Raw genomic sequence first — 12,619 nt, forward strand, 5'->3', positions numbered from 1 at the left:
GCCTGCTGCACCTGCATGCTTACCTTCAGCGACTGGTGCATAAGGACACCCAGGTCTGGTTGCACTTCCCCTTTTCCCAATCTATTGCCATTCAGATAATAACCTGCCTTCCTGTTTTTGCCACCAAAGTGGATAACTTCGCATTTATCCACATTATACTGCATCTGCCATGCATCTGCCCAATCACCCAACCTGTCCAAATCATACTGGAGTTTCTCTGCCTCCTCCTCACATGCCCACCCAGCTTTGTGTCGTCTGCAAACTTGGAGATATTACATCTAGTTCCCTCATCTAGATCATAAATATATATTAAATGGGCCAGAACTTGGGGTCCCCACGGGTGAGTATGCGCTGGGTTCTCAAGCGTAGGCCCAACGAAAGTGCCAGTTTCGTGCATGCACTGCGGGAAACCGGAACTTCCGTTCCCTTAAAGGAAGGGGTTCACAGGTCGAACGCATGCACCGGAGAGGCAGCGCGTACGCCTGGAACTTCCGTTATTTTACAGGTTTCTCCGGTAGGGTAAATCTCCACCAGCTACGCTTTTAAAAAGCAGTCACAAGGCCTGCTTTTAACAAGGTAAGTGGTGAATTAAGTAAAATTAAAACATTTTTTCCACAGGTTTATTATTTTTAAATACTTTAAATAAAGGTAAGCTTATTTTTAGCCCTGATAGAAACAGTAATTAATTTTTTCAAACATTTAAATTATTGTTTAAAATAGTTATTTTATGTAATTTATAGTTATTTTAAAAATGTGATGTTTTTAAAAAATGTATTTGAACTTTTAGTTATGTTTTGGGGCCGGACTCTAATTCATAGATTTGACAGGTCTTAGAGATTCCCTGATACGATTGGCTCCCCATGGCCCACATGATCCCAGGGGAGGCTGCGAATTAACTGCGCCCCTGGGATATGGCAGCACGGTGGCATAGTGGTTAGCACTGTTGCCTCACAGCGCCAGAGACCCGGGTTCGAATCCGGCCTCGGGCGACTGTCTGTGTGGAGTTTGCACATTCTCCCCGTGTTTGCGTGGGTTTTCTCCGGGTGCTCCGGTTTCCTCCCACAGTCCAAAGATGTGCGGGTTAGGTTGATTGGCTATGATAAATTGACCCTTAGTGTTAGGGGGATTAAATATGTGGGGTTACAAGGATAGGGTGGGATATGTGTTGGTGTAGGGGTTACGGGGATCGGGTGGGACATGTGTCGGTGCAGGCTCGATGGGCCGAAATGGCCTCTATCTACACTGTGGGGTTTCTGTGATTCTGTGATTCTGTGATATGCAAGCACTGCGCGCCGGCAGTTCGAGCAGGCCCAGGATCGGAATCCCACGTGGGCCCACAGCACAATGGCCAGCGCGCTATGTAAGCGCAGGTCAGAGGCTTGCACCCGCAGGAAGGCTCCAACCCGAATTTCTGGGCCATTGTGAATAGCTGGTGTCCTAGCACCGATCCCTGCGGTACCCCACTAGTCACTGCCTGCCACTCGGAAAAAGACACGTTTATTCCAACTCTTTGCTTCCTGTCTGCCAACCAGTTCTCTATCCAAGTCAGTACCTTACCCCCAATCCCATGTGCTTTAACTTTACATGCTAATCTCTTATGCAGGACCTTATCGAAAGCCTTCTGAAAGTTCAAATACACCACATCCACTGGTTCTGCCTTATCTATTCTACCAGTCACATCCTCAAAAAATTCCAGTAGATTAGTCAAGCATGATTTACCTTTTGTAAATCCATGTTGACTTTGACCGATCCTGTCGCTGTTTTCCAAGTGCTCTGCTATTACATCTTTTAAAATGGACTCTATTATTTTCCCCACTACCGATGTCAGGCTTTACCAGTCTATAATTCCCCGTTTTCTCTCTACCACCTTTTTTGAATAGTGGGGTTACATTAGCTACCCTCCAATCCATGGGAACTCTTCCAGAGTCTATAGAATTTTGGAAGATGACCAGCAATGCATCTACTATTTCTAGGACCACGTCCTTAAGTACCCTAGGATGTAGATTATCAAGCCCTGGGGATTTATCGGCCTTCAATCCCATCAATTTCCCCAACACTATTTCCGTACAAATGCTGATTTCATTCAGTTCCTCCCTCTCATTAGACCCTATGTTCCCCGACATCTCTGGGAGGTTTTTTGTGTCCTCCTTTGTGAAGACAGAACCAAAGTATGTATTTAATTGGTCTTCCATTTCTTTGTTCCCCATTATAAATTCCCCTGATTCTGACTGCAAGGGACCTATGCTTGACATCACCAATCTTTTTCTCTTCACATATCTATAGAAGCTTTTACAATCAGTTTTTATCTTCCCTGCAAGCTTACTCTCATACTTTATTTTCCCCTTCTTAATTAATCCCTCTTTCCTCCTTTGCTGAATCCTAAACTGTTCCCAATCCTCAGGTTTGCTGCTTTTCCTGGCCAAATTATATGTCCTCTCCTTGGATCTCATGCTACCCCTAATTTCCCTTGTTAGCCAAGGTTGAGTCACCTTTTTTGTTTTATTTTTGTGCCAAACTGGGATGAACAAATTCTGTAGTTCATCCATGTTATTTTTGAATGTTTGCCATTGCCTATCCACCGTCAACCCTTTAAGTAACATTCCCCAATCCATCCTAGCCAACTCACGCCTCATACCAACGTAGTTTCCTTTATGACTCTAGTCTCTGATTAACTGCTTCACTCTCCATCTTAATGAAGAATTCTATCATATTATGATCGCTCCGACCCAAGGGGCCTCGCACAACAAGATTGCTAATTAATCCTTTATCATTACATAATACCCAGTCTAAGATGGCCTGATCTCTAGTTGGTTCCTCAACATATTGGTCCAGGAAACCATCACGTATACACTCTAGGATTTCCTCCTCCACGGTATTGTTACTAATTTGTTTAGCCGAATCTATTTGTAGATTAAAGTCACCCATGATAACTGCTGTGCCTATTGCACGCATCTCTAATTCCCCATTTAATCCCATCCCCAACCTGAGCATTACTGTTTGGGGGTCTGTATACAACTCCCACTAATGTTTTCTGCCCCTTGGTATTTCTCAGCTGTACCCATACAGATTCCACATCATCAGAGCTAATATCCGTCCTTACTATTGTGTTAATCTCCTCTTTAACCAGCAATGCTACCCCACCTCCTTTTCCTTTTTGCCTGTCCTTCCTGAATATTGAATACCCCTTGATGTTGAATTCTCAGCTTTGGTCACCCTGGAGCCATGACTCCGTAATCTCAATTATATCATATCCGTTTACATCTATTTGCACAGTTAATTCATCCACATTATTTTGAATGCTCCTCGCATTAAGACACAAAGCCTTCAGGCTTTTTTTTAACACTCTTAGTCCTTTTAGAATTATTATTTACTGTGGCCCTGATTGATTTACACCCTTGATTTCTCTGCCTTCCACGTTTGCTTTTCTCCTTCCTGTCTTTTGCTTCTATCCTTGCCATCCTTTCCTCTGTCTCCCTGCACAGGTTCCCAACCCCCTGCCATTTTAGTTTAAACCCTCCCCAACAGCACTAGCAAACACTCCTCCTAGGACATCGGTCCCGGTCCTGCCCAGGTGCAAACCGTCCAGTTTGTACTGGTCCCACCTCCCCCAGAACCGGTTCTAATGTCCCAGGAATTTGGATCCCTCCCCCTTGCACCATTCCTCTAGCCACGTATTCAGCTGAAATATCCTTCTATTTCTATTCTGATTAGCACGTGACACTGGTAGCAATCCTGAGATTACTACCTTTGAGGTCCCATTTTTAAATTTACCTCCTAACTCCCTATATTCAGCTTTTTTGGACCTCATCCTGTTTTTTACCTATGTTGTTGGTACCTACATGCACCACGACAACTGGTTGTTCACCCTCCCCCTCCAGAATACCCTGCAGCCGCTCTGAGACATCCTTGGCCCTTGCACCAGGGAGGCAACATACCATCGTGGAGTCTCGTTTGTGGCCGCAGAAGCATCTATCTATTCCCCTTACAATAGTATCCCCTATCACTATAGCTCTCCCGCTCTTTTTCCTCCCGTCCTGTGCAGGAGAACCACCAGAACCATGGTGCCAGGAAGTTGGCTGCTGCTGCCTTCCCCCAATAAGCCATCTCTCCCAACAATATCCAAAGTGGTATATCTGTTTGAGAGGGCGATGGCCACAGGGGACCCCTTCACTACCTGCCTGCAACTACTACTCTGCCTGACGGTCACCCATTCCTTTCCTGCCTGTGCAGCCTTTACCTGCGGTGTGACCAACTCCTCAAACGTGCTATCCACGACGTCCTCAGCATCGCGAATGCTCCAGTATGTATCCATCCGCAGCTCCAGCGCCGCAATGAGGTCTGTCAGTAGCTGCAGCTGGATACACTTCCCGCACACATGGTCATCAGGGACACAGAAAGTGTCCCTGATTTCCCACATAGTGCAGGAGGAGCATGCCACGGGGCCGAGCTGTGCTGCCATGACTTACCCTTTAATTAATTCGAATTTAATTAAATCAAATCAACACCACTAATTACACTACAATTAAATGATATACTCAAGGGCCCTTGTTTACGATCATTCCCCGCTACACAACAGAGACCTTAGAAACTGTAAACCACAAAAATTAAGACCTCCTAAACTATATAAACTATTAACCTTAACTGTCAAACTATAGAGTAGTATAAAGACTCACCTGGCCGTACTCACCCAATCAGCTGCTTCCTCTTGCCCGTGTCACTTTTTGAATCGTGACGTGGCTCCGGAATGCCGCCGCCGATCTGTGAGATTGGTAAGCCTCTGAAAAAAGACCGCGAAAGTGAGTTTAAATACTCACTGTAACGGTGCTCTCCTGCTGCTCCCGACACCAGCCTCTCTGCTCCCAACTCCGGCCTCTTTACTTAGAGGGAGCTTTACTCTGTATCTAACCTGTGCTGTACCTGCCCTGGGAGTGTTTGATGGGACAGTGTAGAGGGAACTTTACTCTGTATCTAACCTGTGCTGTACCTGCCCTGGGAGTGTTTGATGGGACAGTGTAGAGGGAACTTTACTCTGTATCTAACCTGTGCTGTACCTGCCGTGGGAGTGTTTGATGAGACAGTGCAGAGGGAACTTTACTCTATCTAACCCATGCTGTACCTGCCCTGGGAGTATTTGATGGGACAGTGCAGAGCGAGATTTACTCTGTATCTAACCTGTGCTGTACCTGCCCTGGGAGTGTTTGATGGGACAGTGAAGAGCAGAGGTGAGCAATTAATGTGTTGGACGGCCACTTAACAAATTTTGCTGGGCTGTTGAGGGCTTCACAGGTAAAATGAATTGTGTTAACAACAGCTACCATTAGTTATGGCATTTTATAGAAAGAACCCTTCATGTCGTTTCCACACTTAATAACAATTTTATTAACAGGCTAACGAATGTGAGACAGGTTTCCTCAAAACTTAACGAACCCCAGCGAGGCTGGAATCATGCACAAATACTGCACCCAGAGAGGCGCTTTCATTATTCAAATGTGCCGTGGGACGTTATACTATGTTAAAGATGCTATATACATAGAATTTGTTGTTGTAGCTTCAGCTGGATACAATGATAACCTAATGAGAGCCCATCCCAACGATCATACGGACTATTTAAACAAGGCTGTCTGACCCCACTTGAGATTATATAAGCCAGGCCGTCTGACCCCTCTCCAGATTATATAACCCAGGCCGCCTGAACCCTCTCCAGACGAGATAACCCCAGGTAGTCTGACCCCTCTCCAGACTATATAACCACAGGCACTCTGACCCCACTCCAGGCTATTTAAATCAGGCAGTCCGACCCCACTCCAGGCTATATAACCCCAGGCCATCTGACCCCCCTCCAGACTATATAACCCAGATAGTCTGACCCCTCTCCAGCCTATAAAATCCCAGAAAGTCTGACCCCTCTCCAGACTATATAACCCAGATAGCCTGACCCCTCTCCAGACTATATAACCCCAGGCAGTCTGACCCCTCTACAGCCTATATAACCCAGATAGTCTGACCCCTCCCAAATACTATATAACCCCAGGCAGTCTGACCCCTCTCCAGATTATTTAACACAGGCAGTCTGACCCCACTCCAGACTATATAACCCAGGCAGACTGACCCCTCTCCAGACTATATACCCCTAGGCCGACTGATCCCTCTCCAGACTACATAACCCCTGACAGTCTGACCCCTCTACAGCCTATATAACCCAGGCCGTCTGACCCAACTCCAGACTATATAAACCCAGGCAGTCTGACCCCTCTCCAGACTATATTACCCCGGGCAGTCTGATCCCTCTCCAGACTACATAACCCAGGCAGTCTGATCCCTCTCCAGACTATATAACCCCTGACAGTCTGACCCCACTCCATCCTATATAACCCCTGACAGTCTGACCCCTCTCCAGACTATATAACCCAGGCAGTCTGACCCCACTCCATCCTATATAACCCAGGCAGTCTGACCCCACTCCATCCTATATAACCCCTGACAGTCTGACCCCACTCCAGACTATATAACCCCTGACAGTCTGACCCCTCTCCAGACTATATAACCCAGGCAGTCTGACCCCACTCCATCCTATAAAACCCCTGACAGTCTGACCCCTCTCCAGGCTATATAACCCAGGCAGTCTGACCCCACTCCAGACTATATAACCCAGGCAGTCTGACCCCTCTCCATCCTATAAAACCCCTGACAGTCTGACCCCTCTCCAGGCTATATAACCCAGGCAGTCTGACCCCACTCCAGGCTATATAACCCCAGGCAGTCTGACCCCTCTCCAAATTATATAACCCAGGCCGTCTGACACCTCTCGAGACTATATAACCTCAGGCAGACTGAACCCTCTCCAGACTAAATAGCCAGGCAGTCTGACCCCTCTGCAGACTATATAACCCAGACATCTGACCGCTCTCCAGGCTATAGAACCCCAGGCAGTCTGACCCCACTCCAGACTGTATTACCCAGGCAGTCTGACCCCTCTCCAGACTATATAACCCAGGCAGTCTGACTCATCTCCAGACTATATAATCCAGGCAATCTGACCCCTCTCCTGTTGATGTAACCCCAGGCAGCCTGACCCCTTTCCAGACTATATAACCCAGGCAGTCTGACCCCTCTCCAGACTATATAACCCAGGCAGTCTGACCCCTCTCCTGAATATATAACCCAGGCAGTCTGACCCCTCTCCAGAATATATAACCCAGGCAGTCTGACCCATCTCCATACTGTAAAACCCCAGGCATTCTGACTCCTCTCCAGACTATATAACCCAGGAAGTTTGACTCCTCTCCAGACTATATAACCCAGGCAGTCTGACGCCTCTCCAGACTATATAACCCCAGGCAGTCTGAGCCCTCTCCAGACTATATAACCCCAGGCAGTCTGACTCCTCTCCAGACTATATAACTGTGATGAAAAAGCTCTGTGTTCTGGCATTTGTATTGTTGTTGTTGTTGTTGTTGTACTTGTTAATATCTGGAATGTTCCACTGGTGTAACCACTCCCTAGCCCCGCCCCTCTTCTGGAATGTTCTACCAAGGGCTGGGTCGGTGATGAATGATGGTTGCCCTGTGTTAACTTGATGCCATGTTCTTACTTAATAAAAGCCTTTAGTTTTAAGCTTTAACCTCATGGATTCAGGCAGTTATTTGGCACATCAATTTTATTAAGTAACAACTTTTGGAAGATGGATCGATTTTTGAAACCAGAGCGTCTGGATATTGATCCCCATTCTGCAGACGCGTCAAAGAAATTTACGCATTGGCTTCGATGTTTTGAACACTTCATCGCATCGGTCGATTCGACGGTTAACAATTTGGGTCTTCTAACCAACTTGATAAGTCATCAAACTTACTCGATAATTGAAGATATTACTACATATGAAGAGGCCCTCACAGCCCTTAAGGCCCAGTACCTTAAGTCGGCTAACGAAGTATACGCCAGGTATCTTTTGTCTACTCACAGGCAATTACCCGAGGAATCTCTGGATGATTCCCTGCAGGACCTTAAAGCTTTGGCTAAGGATTGCAACTACAAGACTGTCTCTGCCATAGTGTATCAGGAAGAAGCCATCCGTAATTCTTTCATATCTGTCCTCTGATCTAATTATATTAGACAGAGACTCCTCGAGAACGACTCGGTAGTTTTAAAAATGGTCGTCGCTACTGCTCGATCGTTAGATGTAGCCCAGAAGAATTTAGAAGTGTATGCATCAGCCCATGCGTCTCTCTCAGCCTCATGTGTTCCGAATATGGAGGCATCCATAACACCAATGGAGCCTCCACTTAATCCTATTGTTGCGGCTGTACCCCATGGGTCTAAGTGTTATTTTTGTGGCCAATCTAAACACCCCAGGCAAAGATGCCCAGCCAGAGAGGCTACCTGTTTTAAATGTAAGAAACGGGGACATTTTAGTAAAGTGTGTAAGGGTAATCCTGTACGCGATGTCTTCTCTGCTGCCACCTATCGTTTTGCTCTAGCCTCAGCTACGGTTGAGCAGACCATACCGTGTTCCTTGTCGAAATCTATGATGGTGTGGAGATGCCGGTGTTGGACTGGGGTGGACAAATGTAAGAAATCACACAACACCAGGTTATAGTCCAACAGCTTTATTTGAAATCACAAGCTTTCGGAGCGCTGCTCCTTCATCAGGTGAAGTGGAGAGATGCATATAAACACAGCTTATATAGTCAGAGAGTAATGTCAGATGTTTACAGGTAATCTTTCTAACTGCCATTTATCACACCTCGGCAGAGAGATAATCACAGCAATCAAAGGTGTAAATGGTGTCCAAACAGGTCAGTCAGGAAAACATTACATCAAAGAACAATGAGGTGGGGTCACAAGGGGTCAAATGTTGCAGATGCTGGGGTCTGTATGAAAAACAAAAAAAGACAAAAAACATTTTTTTTGCTGGAAATCACAGCAGGTCCGGCCGCATCTGTGTGGAGAGAACAAGCCAACGACGACTCGAGTCTGGATGACCCTACGTCAGGTGGGGTTACATGTAGCGTGACATGAGCCGAAGATCCCGGTTGAGGCTGTCCTCATGGGTGTGGAACTTGGCTATCAGTTTCTGCTCAACGATTTTGCGTTGTCGTGTGTCTCGAAGGCCGCCTTGGAGAATGCTTACCCGAAGATCGGAGGCTGAATGTCCTTGACTGTTGAAGTGTTCCCCGACTGGGAGGGAACACTCCTGCCTGGCAATTGTTGCGCGGTGTCCGTTCATCCATTGTCGCAGTGTCTGCATGGTCTCGCCGATGTACCATGCTCCGGGGCATCCTTACCTGCAACGTATGAGGTAGACAACGTTGGCCGAGTCACATGAATATGTACCATGTACCTGGTGGGTGGTGTCCTCACGTGTGATGATGGTATCTGTGTTGATGATCTGGCATGTCTTGCAGAGGTTGCTGTGGCAGGGTTGTGTGGTGTCGTGGTCACTGTTCTCCGATCTTCGGGTAAGCATTCTCCAAGGCGGCCTTCGAGACACATGACAACGCAAAATCATCGAGCAGAAACTGATAGCCAAGTTCCACACCCATGAGGACGCCTCAACCGGGATCTTGGGTTCATGTCACACTACATGTAACCCCACCTGACGTAGGGTCATCCAGACTCAAGTCATCGTTGGCTTGTTCTCTCCACACAGATGCGGCCGGACCTGCTGTGATTTCCAGAAAAAAAAATGTTTTTTGTCTGTTTTTTTGTTTTTCATACAGACCCCAGCATCTGCAACATTTGACCCCTTGTGACCACACCTCATTGTTCTTTGATGTAATGTTTTCCTGACTGACCTGTTTGGACACCATTTACACCTTTGATTGCTGTGATTATCTCTCTGCCAAGGTGTGATAAATGGCAGTTAGAAAGATTACCTGTAAACATCTGATATTATTCTCTGACTATATAAGCTGTGTTTTTATGCATCTCTCCACTTCACCTGATGAAGGAACAGCGCTCCGAAAGCTTGTGATTTCAAATAAAGCTGTTGGACTATAACCTGGTGTTGTTTGATTTCTTACAGAAATCTACGATGGACATCAAGATTAATGGTCGTCCTACTGGGTGTTTGATAGACTGTGGCAATACTGAAAGTTTTATACACCCCAACCTTGTTAACTCCTGTTCCTTGAAGGTGTATCCTACTCAAAGTGAAATTGTGATGGCGTCCAAGTCCCTTACTTCGGAGGTGACTGGATATTGTAAAGTCACATTGACTGTTAAGGATACGGAGTATAAGGACTTTAAACTCCTCATATTACCTCAGTTGTGTGTGAACTTAATTTTAGGCTTGGACTTCCAGTGTCAGCATGAGAGCGTTACCCTTAAGTATGGTGGATCTCAGCCTCCACTCACAGTCTGCGGCCTTTCTACTTTAAAAGTAAGTCCGCCTTCTTTGTTCACGAACCTTGCTCCTAATTGTAGACCTATAGTGACTAAGAGTCGACGGTATAGTTCAGAAGATAAAACATTTATAAAAGAGGAAGTGGAAAGGCTTCAACGGGAGGGAATAATTGAACACAGTAATAGCCCGTAGCGTGCCCAGGTGGTGGTGGTTAAAACTAATGAAAAGAAAAGACTTGTGGTCGATTATAGCCAGACTATAAACTTGTATACCCAATTAGATGCCTATCCTTTGCCTCGTATTTCTGAGATGGTGAACCAGATAGCTCAGTACCACATGTTCTCCACCATTGATTTAAAGTCTGCCTACCATCAACTCCCCATTAAAATAGAAGACCAACCTTATACGGCCTTTGAAGCTAATGGGCGCCTGTACCAATTCCTTAGGGTGCCCTTTGGAGTGACGAATGGGGTATCCGTCTTCCAACGGGAGATGGATCGTATGGTGGATGAATACACGTTGGAAGCAACATTCCCGTACCAGGACAATGTTACTATCTGTGGGCGCGACCAACGGGAGCATGATCAAAATCTCGCGAAGTTCCTAGAGACTGCAAAGAGGTTAAACCTGACCTACAACGAAAACAAGTGTACCTTCAATACTACACGTTTGTGTATTCTTGGTTGCATTGTGGAGAATGTGGTAATTGGGCCAGATCCTGAAAGATTATGCCCACTTAAGGAATTACCTTTACCTCACACTGTAAAAGCTTTAAGAAGGTGTCTGGGATTCTTCTCGTACTATGCCCAGTGGGTGGCTAACTACTCAGATAAAGTCCGACCTCTTATTAAGTCGATGTCTTTTCCGCTATCGGCGGAAGCTCAGGAGGTTTTCCTTAATATCAAGTGGGACATTGAGAAGTATGTGCCGTGGATGAGAAGATCCCTTTTCAAGTGGAAAGTGATGCATCTGATTTTGCGTTGGCAGCAACTCTTAACCAAGCTGGTAGACCAGTAGCTTTCTTCTCTCGTACATTGCAAGGACCAGAAGTTTGACATTCTTCAGTGGAAAAGGAGGCACAGGCGATTATCGAAGCAGTCAGGTATTGGAGACATTATCTCGCTGGCCAACGTTTTATGCTCATTACTGACCAGCGATCCGTGGCCTTTATGTTCAACACTAAGCAGAGAGGCAAGATCAAAAATGATAAGATTTTAAGATGGTGAATAGAACTGTCAACATATGACTATGATATTCAGTACAGGCCTGGAGTATTTAATGAGCCATCGGATGCTTTGTCACGAGGAGTATGTGCTAGTCTAGATATAGATAAGCTTCAAAGTCTCCACGACGCAGTCTGCCACCCTGGGGTTACCAGAATGAACCACTTCATTAAGTCCCACAATCTAACCTACTCTATTGAGGAGGTCCGGACAATGACCAGAACCTGTCATGTTTGTGCTGAATGCAAACCCCGCTTCTATAAGCCGTCCGAGCCAGCTCATCTTATTAAAGCAACTCGACCATTTGAGCGTTTGAGTCTCGATTTTAAATGTCCCCTTCCATCGAGCGACCGCAATGTCTATTTTCTTAATATTATAGACGAGTACTCTCGGTTCCCTTTTGTTATCCCCTGTCTGGATGTGACTTGCGCTGTTGTAATTAAATGCCTCTGCCAACTGTTTTCCTTGTTTGGCACGCCTAACTATATACATAGTGATAGGGGTTCTTCCTTTATGAACGAAGAATTGCGACAGTTTTTGCTATTGAAAGGGATTGCAACGAGTAGAACTAACAGCTATAACCCTCGTGGTAATGGGCAGGTCGAGAAAGAAAATGCAACAGTGTGGAAGGCTATCAGACTGTCTCTGAAGTCGCGAGGCCTGCCGACCTCTCGCTGGCAGAATGTCCTGCCAGACGTGTTGCATTCCATAAGGTCTCTTTTGTGTACAGCGACGAATGCCACCCCTCATGAAAGGATGTTTAGTTTTCCAAGAAAAGCTACTAATGGAGTAATGTTACCCACATGGTTGACGACCACGGGCCCTGTGTTGTTGCGCAGACATGTGAGAGGCCACAAGACTGATCCACTGGTGGAGGAAGTACAACTCCTCCATGCTAATCCCCAGTATGCGTATATTCAATATCCGGATGGGCGAGAGGATACGGTCTCTATTAAAGATCTTGCACCTGCTGGAGCTCGAAAAGAGTTCGACTCTGAGAGTAGAGTTTTCAATCGTGGTATTGGACCTTCAGAGACACAAACCCTCAGTGTGG

Source organism: Somniosus microcephalus, chromosome 26 (assembly GCF_052327205.1).
Source record: "Somniosus microcephalus isolate GS21.2 chromosome 26, FLI_Smic_1.0, whole genome shotgun sequence".
NCBI lineage: Eukaryota > Metazoa > Chordata > Chondrichthyes > Squaliformes > Somniosidae > Somniosus > Somniosus microcephalus.